At 43.1% G+C, this 12,992-nt stretch overlaps 1 protein-coding gene across 3 annotated transcripts in view; it reads left to right on the top strand.

Moving 5' to 3' along the window:
• Window positions 1-12,992, top strand: part of lingo2 (leucine rich repeat and Ig domain containing 2) — a 203,725-nt gene that overhangs the window by 121,766 nt on the left and 68,967 nt on the right. For all 3 annotated transcript variants that reach the window (XM_028960923.1, XM_028960919.1, XM_028960920.1), the window contains one exon: window positions 9,361-9,427. The gene's annotated coding sequence lies outside the window, so the exon portion shown is untranslated. The remainder of the gene's footprint in view (window positions 1-9,360; window positions 9,428-12,992) is intronic.

Below are 12,992 nucleotides of genomic sequence, written 5' to 3'. Positions count from 1 at the left end.
TCATTGTTCACAGAAGAGCTAATGAAGAGCTTTCCTGGTGCTGATGAGTGGTCTCAGGCGAAATTTGGGCCAAACCGCCCATTGGATGGAATAATTTTTGGCCCTTTTTAAGCTTAAAAATGCCTCTTATGTCCCACAGTATAAATTATGTAAATTAAGGTCAAATTAAGCATTATGTGTTAATACATGTTGCACAAAATATCCTATTTTATCCTATTTTTTTTTCTTTATACCATGGTTATGGTAAAAATTGAATTAAGTGAGATATACTTTACTGACTTTACTGATCCCAATTACAGAGCCTAGTAAATCAAGTGACTGCAGATTCCAGCACAGGAGGATCTACTGCAGAACTCTACAGAAATGATGATGGATTAGTGTATGTTTTAATTATTTCTACCAACAAATGTTCCAAAGTGTTGGATTGAGACTTGGCGACTGAAGGTCATATCATATTTTGCAGGCAGTCTTATCCAGAGTGATTTCTATCAGTGAAAACATCAGTAAATATCATGCTGACTTTTTATTATATATAAATATAATTTTAAAGCTGACAGAATGAATCCAAAAACTTCCGGAAAATGTTTTTGTGTTTTCCCAACATTTCCCGACACTCAGTGACACCTGACACAAATTTATTCTTTCATCCTGGATGCAGAATTGCGATGATAGATGCATGTCGTCGTTGTAATTTGAGCGATGGTGAAGACACTCGGTGACTCAGCTTTTTTTACACCTGGCTGAAATTCATTCCTTTATCTTGGATCCAGAACGGAGAAGGCTGTAGAGGCACGTCTTCCGTGTAATTTGAGATACGGTGGGGACCAGTTGAGCAGTGCTGGAGGACTGAGGGAAGAGCAGTACAGGGCGGGGTGCGATACTGCGATATTGCTGGTAGGAGTGTGCTGCTCCATTTTTTGTCTTTCTAGGCAAGCATTGGTTTTTTGAATCTGATGCAGGCAGCTTCAGAATACCAGCGGAGGGAGCAGAGCTACGAGGTGGTGTGGGAGAACTGTTGAAAACAAGTCATGCAGCTGCATTCTGAATTATTTGGGGAGGTCCAGTGGAGCTCAGGGGCAGACCGGCCCAACGCGAAATGTTTTACAGGATAAAGGTGATCACCACGTTGGTTCCTGCATGCGTTTATTAAGCCATCTGTATGTCCCCCCACCTACTGACCTTTCGTGTTTATCCTGCTGTCAGCAACTACCGGAATTTCGCTAACATGATTTTCATGTGGCAGAAAAGCCATTTTGTGAAAAATGGCAGGCGCACCTCTGTGCAGCTCAAATAAACATTATCAATTATTAAACAGTCAAAAAAGTGGAGGAGACTCTGCTCTCTGCCTCAAGTAAATGTGGTTGGGATTTAATGCTGTGCCACAACCTCTGGACTGACCTTCAGTTGTAGCAATAATCTGCCAAAACCTGGGGTCGTGTGTGGAACCCTCACCGAACACCATGTTGGCCACTAGGCTGAAGCTTTTATTTCATAATCCACCCATAATTTGCGGGCTGGAGCCAAGTGCCTGCCAAATCACGTCGTGCGTATGTGCAGATTAACAAGAAGTAACCAAATTCTCCCAGCGGAGTCCTAGCTAGGCCTCACTGTGAGTGTCTGCATAATGCAGGGAACCCCCGCAGGAGCTGTGTGGGTATCGTAACGTCTCGGACGGCCCCAGGGACCCCCGAGTTGTTCGCTGTTTCTTCATAATAAAACCCACTTCCTGGAACAACCGTAACCCCCTGCTGACACCGCAGGCTGGAGACATCCGTACACTCGCACTGTCTGTGTGTTATTTATTGGAGGTAACAACCCGTTTTTAAATAATCGTTCTAACTGGCTGCCGTGGAGGAGTGCTTGTCGCGCCGACTGTGAATGTCACGTCATTTATTATTTTATTTTATTTTTTTATGGTCTCATTTTATCAAGTGTTATTTCCAGAGAAAGATACACTTCTGATGCCAGAGCAGGGACTGCTTTCCCTTCACACTAAGTTCCTCTGCCCCTGTTGGCGCTGTTACAGATGCTCTGAAATTGAATATAGTTTTCGGTGAGCAAGACAGTGTTTCTGATTAATCTCGATTTACCACTGTCCGAATCTTTTTGCCGCTGTTGGGGCCGCTGCGCTTCTATGTCACGAGCAGGCAAGTGCTTTATTACGCTAGGCATGGCATGGCAAGCTCATTTACAGTGGCAATTTACAAGTATATAATGTTATAAAGTTTGAAGTGAATAGTTATTTTAGTTCTGCTAGCTCTTGGCAGCTTTGTTGTCTTCTTCATAATGATATTTCATTTACATGACATTCTTTTACATGTTTAAAACCGAGTCCAGAATCAATTTATAAAATGAAGTTTTGAACTTGCTTCTTTATTTTAAGTGCCCTGGAGGCTAAAAGCATAGACTCTCTTCATTACTGCCAAATAGGATTAACTCAGTTTCTTCCTTATTTAATTGAAAGAACTTTAGGGACATCTAGTCACTAATTTGCTCAATGCATTGAAAAAGCAGCACTGTAGTGATTAAGGTACAAGAGCTAAATGAATTTGAGTGACTCCAGCACAAATGGTGGAAAAGTGTGGGTTCTAAGACTGACCCCTGGGGGACCCCATGGCTCTGGGTATTGTTTTGAAGTCCCAATTTCTACTGTTTGTTGCCTTGTGTGAGGTTGATGTCTTACATTGACAGCATGGCTTTAAATATGTTTAAGCAAACTGTTGTATGAAAATAATCTAACTGCTGCTGGAATTATTGATAAGCAACCGCTGATTGGGTTGTAAGTAATACTGATGGTAAAATGATTTTATTTTTATTTGTGATTTTACAGTGTAAAATCATATTATTACCACCATGTCCCTGTTCAACGCATTCAGTGAGCTGGAGAATTGAAGCTGCAATTAGATAATGAAGCCTTGCCTAATGGTGTGACAACAATGAATAACAAAACAAGACCAATATGTGGAGTTAACCGTTTGTGACGTTAGTAGAACATCACACAGATGTTGTGCTTAACGTGCAAAGTGACTGTAACAGTAAACATTGACTTAAGGTGCAACGCGACAATGCTGCAACACTTCAGTGTGTGCTGATAATTCTTCTGACTGGGTGGAAAGTGTTCTTGGATCTTGTTGAGTGGGTGCTGATGCTCTTATACTGTCTGCTACAGGGACAAAGAGGGTGAAGTGGAGCAGGGTGAATGATGGAGGACAGGCTTTGCATGAGACAGTCAAGAATGTTGACTTTGCAACGGCGGGGGGGACTCAAGATGTGATATGCTGCGTTACTTTAAAGAAAGGGTAAGAATTAGAGTTACTAATGGGGCAGAGTTACACTCACCCTTAGCATGGAACTAATCGCTTTCCCCCGCCTAGGGGTGCACTTCAGCCTAACAAGCTCATTATGTTTGTATAATGATCTGTTGCACGTACTTGACGTATTTTACATGCAGCACTAACGTAACATCTGTAAAGGGCATCGCCAGTGTGCCCCTCAGACAAGTATACGAAGCACTTAATTGGGGCGCGTTTAAAAAAAAAAAAATCATTACATCACTGCATGGTCATAAATAAGTGAGCGGCTCAAGGATTTGCCCCCACTAATAATTTAGCCAGGCGACCGGTCCCTCAGCCGCTGCTTTGTCCTTGTGAAGCCACGTGTAAACCGGCGGAGTTTCATGTTTGTTTGCCGTCTGCTGCTCTGGTGCGGCGTGTGCTCTCTGAATGCACATTAAGTCGTGCGCCCCTTTTCCCTTTCCAGAATGAGCCTTCTCGAGCGCCTGACACAGCCGTTGAGGCCTGAGGAAGGCAGCGCTTTCTAAGATAATGAGAGCTGACACGCTACATGTGTCGCTGCGCAATGCCGCTTCTTATTAGGTGAACGCGCTGCCCGTCGAGGAGCGGCGCGTGCTCGGGGGAGGTGTCGAGTCGAGCCGCACCCCTCGGAACCCCCTCCACCCAGGCCAGTCAGCTCCAGTTTATGTGAAGCAGCGGCCTGTGGGACAGTCATGTCACTGATCTGAGCTCGGGGAAGCTCAGGGATACCTGGTGGCGAGGAGTCGTCTACCATGCCGGAAAGGGAACGGCGCTAACAAGCCATGCAAATGGACCAGAGCTCAATGGGGCGACTGCTGGGGCCAGGGACCTCCGCAGGGTTCTGTTCTACACTGCACATGCTGAAGTGGACAATCTTCCAGTATTATTCCGGCTGGCTAGTAGAATCCGGCTGCCCGACCATGCTTTAATTTGTGTTGACTGTATTGCAGCCATTTCTTTTGCTTTGATGAAGCAGCGAGCAGCAGTTTGTACATTCACAACGCGAATGTGAATGAAGCAGATAACATTTCTAGTGAGTGCTGATGTCATGCACTTCCACCCTCAGAGCACCCCCTGGACGCCCTCGCACCCCTGGCATCGCTCTTTGTTCAAAACTCCTTAATTGTCATAATGATGCGATTAATTGTTTCTTTGTCATCCAGCTCACCGAGCCACAGATTCCTCCGCAGCAAATGGTAAATCGAGCATGCGATCTCAGCTAACTAATCGAGTGCGAGCGGCTGAAGGCAGCGTATCGAGCACGTCCAGCTGTGCAGAATAATTTGATGAGCTGTGCTACACACATGCCTTCAGAGAACAAAAGTGCAAGAGGGTGGCGTCTAAGCGGATTGAATCCATTTTCTGCCACGAGTAAAAGAGCCTCAGACCAGCAGATACGCCGCTGCTGGCCGTGGCTGGTCATATTGATGACTCACAGCCACGTTACATACACTAGCGGGGCCCGGGGATCCTGTTTGAGGATAACCGCACCTTTCCGCAAAGCTCGAATCAGCGTACCAATCAGGCAGCTCCCGCAGGGCTTACATAACAGGAAGAGATGCATTACATAAAGCACATCAACAACAATATCCTGGTCATGGCTTCAGCACCTACAACCCGGCCAAAGAGCGAGGAGGAGGAGTCCCAAAAGCTGTTGAAGCTCCACGAGGGCCTTATAAAATCGACTCTTTTCATATTCAACTGTAGCTAGCATCCGGATTTAACTACTTTCATAAAAAATATAATATAACGTTAGCATCTCTGTTATTATGTAATGTGTTTTGCACAAGACATTAATAACACTCATGAGAAAATCTCAGTTTTTGCTCTTGATAATGCCCCTCGAGTGAGAAAGTTTATGTGCAGTCAAGTTATGAGGAAAGTAATTAGCTTAAATAAAAAGAAGAAAAGTAAAGGAAGATGAAACCATGAGCTATCTCCCCATGTGCTCTGTATCTCCCTCAGCCTTTCTAGGCCAACCATTTTAAACAATATCATCCTAATGGAAGAACAATGAGCGGCAGATTGCCTTGATGTGCGATCGATGAAATCAAAGCTGATAGTTTTGGAGATGTGGGCTTGCAGGCGCCACTGCTGATGAATCGTTTCCTTGAGATGAGGAGGCTGAAATGAACTTGATTTCCGTAATCTTCGCTTGCGTTCTCTTAATAATGGTAGAATATGGAGAATGAAGATAATGAAAAGGGTGGGGGTGTCTTTGTGCTGTCTCCTTGGATATGCTGCTGCAGGTCGCTGTGCAGCCCTTTCAGAGTGGGGTTTGCTAAGGACATTTAAAAAAAAAAACTGCCAAAATGAATCAGCACCTAAATTAAATAGATTTTCTCCAGCGTCTAATTGAGTTAATGAGATGGCCGATGACCCCAGGCCTCTAACATAATAGGTGCATGAGGCTTTCTGCACTAATTTTAAAAATTGCCACTTTGGGATATAGAGGCATGTGAGTAATTTTTTTCCCTCAAATAACTCCATACTTCCTGATTCAACTTGAAGCTCTAAGAACTATCATGGCTAGTTTACATGCAACGCTTAAGTAACCCTTAAAAAATGGTATTTCCTGTATTTTATGGCCTACAAGTACCAATAAACAGTATAAAGCTTGCACATGGGGATCCACTGCCTTTTAATATAAAATTTAAAACCATTGCTACTCTCACACCTAGCCTTGGTTCATTTGTCTCTGCAAAACTGTCAGCGGGGTTACTTAGGCTAATTAAACATTATAGGAACAATTTTTTGAACTGGCCAATAAGCACAACACTACATGCTAAGCAATGGGCTTGTTCACTAGTATAAGAAAGAATCAATTGGTGGTTATCTGAGGATATTTATATCTTGTGGATATAAACTAGTGTCACAATGGCTGGACATGGCGAGGAAGAAGGACGCATACGCATGATGTCATGAGACAGGGGTTTATTACATGGTGAACAGGACAGGGGAAACATCACATAACATTGACCTGACGGCGAACGGACACAAACAGGGCAGCTTTATACAGTCAGACACAGCTGAAAACAATCAGGAAACTTAATAGCATAACGAACATGAAACTCTGAAGAATCCCAGAGTTTCGGAAGAGTAGTCCTTTCCAAACTGGATCCTGACAACTAGGTTAAAACTTATTAGCCGGCTGAAAGCCGGCTGAGTGAAGAAGTGGTGTGTTAATGCATTTCACAACATTCTCATTTTCTTTGTCATACTTCAGAGTTTTGTTATTTTGTTATAATGAATTAGCACTTGTTTTGGTACATTGGCTGTTCTGCTACATGAAAAAGCAAAAACTTTTGATACATGCACATACTAATCAGCAACTCTATTATCTCAAGCATTTGTTCAATCTCTATTATCCTCTTCTTGCAACAACAGCTGTCATGTGTACTCCCCAAAAAAAACTGATTGTCTTTTCCCTCGCTCTTTTAAGGATCCAGCCCTGCTGTGACCCTGCTCCTCAGAACCAGTTCACGCTGAGTGAAAAGCCCACCTCCAGTATATCATTAAAGCCCGTTCTGGTGTGACCTCGTGCATATGCTGTCTGAGAGGATGTTCACGGCTCACCTCGTTCGGCCCAGGCTGCTGCCCGACGTTTCATTTCACATGAAAATGAATGCGGCTCACCGGCGATATTCTGATTGAAATAACACTCAGCCCTCCATCTTCTCCCAGCCCCGGGTTTCATTTCGCTTTTCCACACCCACCCCCCATCCCCCCCTCCTCCTGCCCTCCCTCCCTCCTGCTCTGTCTACACTGCAGATTTGGCCGTGCATTATTCACAGCCCAGGTTTACTGGAAGATAATAGATGAGGATTCTTTACATATTTATTCTGCTTAGTTAATGTATGGCAGAATTCCTCTGACAGTTTTCTTTTTCACTCGCAGTGCTAATAATAAGCAGACAAAGTCAGTGTTTCTCTAATTATCAGAGGGCTTTCGGCTTCTTTTAGGTGTTTGAGCCGCAACTTCAAAGGAATTAAATATTCTAGCTAAGCAAAGGCAGCGGGATAGAGTTTACACCAAATTTACAGACAAATCAATATGTGTGTCAAACAGGGATTTGTGCGTTTTTATAAACGGCTGTCCCTGAACAGTGAAACATGGACGAAAAATGGAAATGAAATGCAAAACAGTGGAATGAAAAATGCTCTGCTGACCCTTTCAGCGTTCCTAATCACAGCCCATCAATATTCACGGGGCATCGTTAGAAAACCAAGTTCAGGCTTAACGAGATGATCCAGCAGATAAATTATCAAGTAGGAGGACAGCCATTGTCCTTGAACTGCTTAATGGGGAACTAATAGCACTTGGTGTCAACTGTGATTCCACAGGAGTGTCCCGGAACAAACTTCTCATGAAAAATCCTCTTGAAGAAAACCTTTTGTTCTTGCCCCCACAAGAGTTCTAGTGCACGTGTGTTCATCTTCGTGCCTATAGGGGCCCTGTTGTAGCACAGGTGATGCCTCGGGGTACGAACATGCTACAGACATTCTAAACATGACACAATCATGACATGACATTTACATTTACAGCATTTATCAGACGCCCTTATCCAGAGCGACTTACAGTCAGTAGTTACAGGGGACAGTACCCCTGGAGCAACATAGGGTTAAGTGTAAGTGTAATGGTAGTAAGTGGGATTTGAACCCGGGTCTTCTGGTTCATCGGCGAGTGTGTTACCCACTAGGCCACTATCACCCCATGACACAAAGTAGTGAAATACAAAGCAGATTCATGGCTGTTTGCCTCCATAAAACCACTTTCAGGAGTCCATCAGCCCCTCATAGACAACCACCAGTGATCTTGCTAGCTGACCACGAAAGTCTTTCAGAAGTCACATTCAATGTGATGATGTTTGAGGCTTTTAAGGTAGGATATGCTGAGCACAAGATTGGGGTATACCTGAGCATCACTTTGACCACCAAATGGAATTTTTGGAAATAATTTTGAAGATACTGAAAAAGTGTTAAGGTGTGTGTAATTTTGATGGAGCGTGTTCGTTAATATCACGTTGACAGTATCTTCAGGATTACCAGAAATTAACAAACAAGAAAGGACGGCTTATTAATTATCTGTATCTTGGAAATTAACTAATTAAACACCAGCCTCCTTTGTTTGAGTGTAATTATTTCTGACAGTCATAAAACCAACGTTATAGTTTAAAATGATCTAAAATATGTTTAAGATGATCAGTGATGGCATAATGCTGTGAACCGGGAACCGCACAGTCATTGAACCAAGATGATTATCAGGTACCGCTTTTTTCATTTCTTGGTGAGGGAGGGGTGAGACAACCACATAAGTGGTGATGATTGGCTAAAGTTGAGTTAAACTTGGTAAGCTAGAGGCAGAGGTAGGGTATTTACATGTCATTGTCATTGTGATACACAGCACAGCACACAGTGGCACAATGAAATGTCCTCTGCATTTAACCCATTGCAGGCGCCCGGGGTGTGGTACCTTGGCGGATTAGGATTACGAGGCCGCCTCCTTAACCACTAGGCCACCACTGCCCCTTAACCACGTTGGTAACAACAAATTCAAATCTGATGAAGCTCCTTTCATCTTGACTAGTGGTCAATAACGTGGAGGTTGACATTAGCCAAACTGCTAGCTCCACTAATGAAGTTGAAGACCATCCACATTGTTGACATATTTGAACATTTTAACTTACTTTCCCTCGTAACTAATTAGTCTTTGCTTGGGCAGTGGTGGCCTTGTGGCTAAGGAAACGAATTCGTAACCGAAGGGTTGCGGGTTCAAACCCCAAATCGCCTTGAGCAAGGTACCGTCCCCACTCACTGCACACTCTTAATGTGAACAACAAGATGAGAACATACATTTACTGTGCAGGCTTACAGTGGGAAGTGGGCTTACTTTTTAAAAATCCAACACCCAGGACCAAGGCGTTTGAGGTGCCTGCTGTACTCGTTGAAACATTGTGCAATGGGAAGTTTGAGAGTCCCTTGCAGACAGAAGTTTTCTGGATGCACATTCAACTTTAACTTCCTGATCTTTCTCCTTCTCCAAACAGACCTGAAATGCTGGGAGCGCTGTGAAAACCGAAGACATGGCTGAGAGAAAAATCGCTTCTCAATGCGGTGAGTGGTTTGATTTTTGCAGGTCCCCCTTCTCTCGCTTCTCCATCATTTATATCTGAAATGATCTGCAGTGTTTCCATGTCAGCCTTCGTGTGTGTTAGGGCAGGCTGTTCTCCTGCATGTGTGAAGCCGGGGTTATTGTTCCAGAGAAATTACTGGGAATTGAGCATTGGCTGACGATCGATCCAGTTAGGAATAGATTTTCTTTGTTTGAGCCATTGTTACCGAGATCAGTCGCTGTTTTATGTTTATGCTTCTGAAACAGCATTCGATAAGGTATTGATGATCCCTCAGCCATTATGCAGTTTTTAGGACAAGGGAAGAAGTATGCCACGCCATCATGCACTAAAGTGATAACAAATCAGACAACAGCATTCGATAGTGGGATAGTTGGCGTGAGCCGACATAAGATGCAAAATGAACGAGACAAACACAACAGTGCACACACAAGGATCAGATGTTTGCAGTCAACTGTCGTTCTTTGCTTTGTATTAACTGTCAAATGACACACAAATGCTTCAGCTTCAAGTTCATCATTAGTGAGGTATTAACTCAATAATTCACCCATATGTCCTCATGGTCATTAAATAAAGAGCTTTGTGTGCAACATGTGCTTTCCAACCCTTAACTTATCTCTAACAGGTTACAAATGTATAAAAAAAACTTTTTTTGTATTGTAATGTATATAAACCAGAGTGGGGGAATCAGAATTTTCAGTTTTGAAATATGCACTGATGGGTACTTTGATGTGTTCCATTAGACATTATTTCACATTATTCTAGTACAGAGTTTGTGGACACATAACTGACAGAAAGGTTCTCCAATTAATACAAGATTTAGATTAAGATCTTATAGCTCAGTCTGGTGCCCAGGGCTTCATGCTCTTCATAAGCTCAAACAAAATACATTAATGCATTTTACATTATATACTCAAAAACCGAGCCCATTAGTTATTACAAAAGGCTTCTGAACAGACTGTAGCACAAAGCAGTTTACCAAGGTCTCTGCATAATGCTAATTGAGGCTACGCATTTATATTGCCATACATGTCATCAGAAAAGCTATGCTATTTTGAAGTAAATGTGTATGGTTTTGTGATATGGATTTAACAGTCCAACAGTCATTTAGGGAACATGGCATTTGAGCACGTCTGAGCAGCATGAGAACAGTGAAATCTCATTAGGAGGCAGAAAGAAAGGGTTCAGTGCTGATGGGTGACTCCAGTGTGACAAAAACTTCACATCTGTCCTCCCTCCTGTCTTTTAGCATGGTGCAGGTGTACGTTGATCTGCACTCTGGTTTAATGTTGTGTTGTCTCGGCCTCCCGTGGTGATTCATAAAGTATCCCAGTGGCTTCCGACACTGGTTGTTTTCCATTTAATTTGTGATGGCTTCAAAGCGCCATGCTCGCTCTTCTTTCAGCTCTCTGTCTTCAGGGTAGGCCCTTCTAGACCCTTCCAGGAGAAAAATCATAACATTATTATGCGCGTTTTGTGATTCATGCCATTTTCCTGCGTGCCTCTGACCTTCGCATGACCCCTTCTCTCCAGAAATAGATGGATGAGTAATGTCCCACGATTCGGCTCCTCAGATCTAAATATTGCCATCAAGCGCGCGGGTTTTCATACAGAAACAGAGCCTGTGATTAAACTGCTCTCAGAGCTGCTTATCTGACGTAAGGTACAGTGCAATTCAGCCTAACACGACAGCGCACTTGTGAGGATCCGATTTTTTTCCCACTCAACATTTGCAGTCAAGCCGCATTTTTGAAGTGCCCTTCCAATTTAGACAGTCTTACCAGGCCACTCACATCACATCCAGTCACCAGATCCTCCAAGACATGTGCAATGACCTCGGCCAGTATAGTAACACGCTGTCTGCCCTTATATCGTGTTTGGGGCCACTCGCAACGTTTCAGTCACGGTCCTGGAGATTTCCCAGTGCTCGGTCCCATGTATTCCTCACCGCTTTGCCTTGTGCTCCCCGGAATTCCTTTAGCATTTCAGCTGTTATGATCTGTGTAAATGTATCCTTGCCATGTCCTATCTTTGCTCTGTCGTTCGCCATTTTACCCCCGGTATATGTGTACGTGTTTCATGTGTGAGTGTGCCCCAGTTACTTTATTAAAAGCTAACGGTGGAGTCAAGGAAATCCGTCCTTCTTTTCTCCGCCGTACGTCTTTTGCTGCTGCCTCCCTACAGATTTTTTTATTTACTACATGCGAGGAATTCTTTAATTTTTTGTATAACAATGTGTATGAGAATCTAAGAACCCACTAAACCCACTTATATATATATATATATATATACACACACACACACACACACACACACACACACACACACACACATACATACATATATACATATATATATATATATATATATATATATATATATATATATATTTTTTTTTTTTTTTTTTACCTATAAGTTGTGGTCCCTTTAATGCAATTGAAATTGGAGTTTCACATGAAGCCACTAGTGATGGTTATCAAGGGCCGTCCCAGAGTTAACAGGACCACATACAAAAGTTTCAACAGCAAGAAAGAAGGAAATCTTTAGTGATCTTCATTATATGCAGAAGATATGCTTCTCTCTGTCTCACACATACACACACGAAGGATGAAAAGCTTGTGAGGAACTCAGACAGGAGGAAAAAGGAACTGTTTCAAGCTACTTCTTTTGTTCTTCAGAGGAACGGCAGAGAGCAGCAATGAGGCATGAAATAGTGAGAATGGTAACAAGATATGTCTACATCTATATATATATATATATATACATCTATGTGTGTGTGTATATATATATATATATATATATTATTTTTTATTTTTTTTTTTTTTTTTTTATCTGTTCTGCATCTCAATTAAAAACCTGTATTTTGCATGGAGCCCGAGGGTGGGCTGTTGAACGTCTGTCTGGTACAGTACCTGACTGTTGGACGTCACACTTTTCACTGCGTGGAACTGAGTTCTTCACTGCAGCTTCGGACGCTCCGTTGCAGCCGGTTGCATCATGGTGGAGATTCTCGCTGAACTTATTTCACTGCGCTCTGCGTTACTCCCCAACACATCCACCTTCTGCTACATATCACGGCACTCTGTAGTCCTGTTACGCACATGCTCAACTTCATTATGAGCTTCTGCAAATATGTCTGGCATTTCAAAGTGCAATATATTTCACTGTGTGTGTGTGTGTGTGTGTGTGAGGGGGGGCTCTCTCCTCTGCAGAGCAATGAGAAGAAGCATTCGTCTACAGCACAGTTGATTTTGATGGCATTTTTTATCACAGGTAACGATTGTATTGGTTTGGGCATTTATGTCCAGCTATGTCCGGTTCTGGTCACCTGGTGACGCCTGTGTGTGAACTCTTTTCTACTGAAAACCCGAGGCCTTTTTGTTGACCTTTGTTGGCACAGCTGGAAATACTGGGCAAGGTGCAGGAAGGATGTAAAAGGATTTCCCCAAAAGATTCTGGATAAGCGCTGGGATCTCTGCTCTCCCGCACACACGCTCTGACTCTGGGATATTGTATGTCAGGGCCAGGCAGCCAATATGCAAGAGACT

The sequence above is a fragment of the Denticeps clupeoides genome, chromosome 18, assembly GCF_900700375.1.
Source record: "Denticeps clupeoides chromosome 18, fDenClu1.1, whole genome shotgun sequence".
In the NCBI taxonomy this organism is placed as follows: Eukaryota; Metazoa; Chordata; class Actinopteri; order Clupeiformes; family Denticipitidae; genus Denticeps; species Denticeps clupeoides.
Note: the sequence above shows the minus strand (reverse complement) of the source record. Positions and strands in the feature narration are given on the sequence as shown.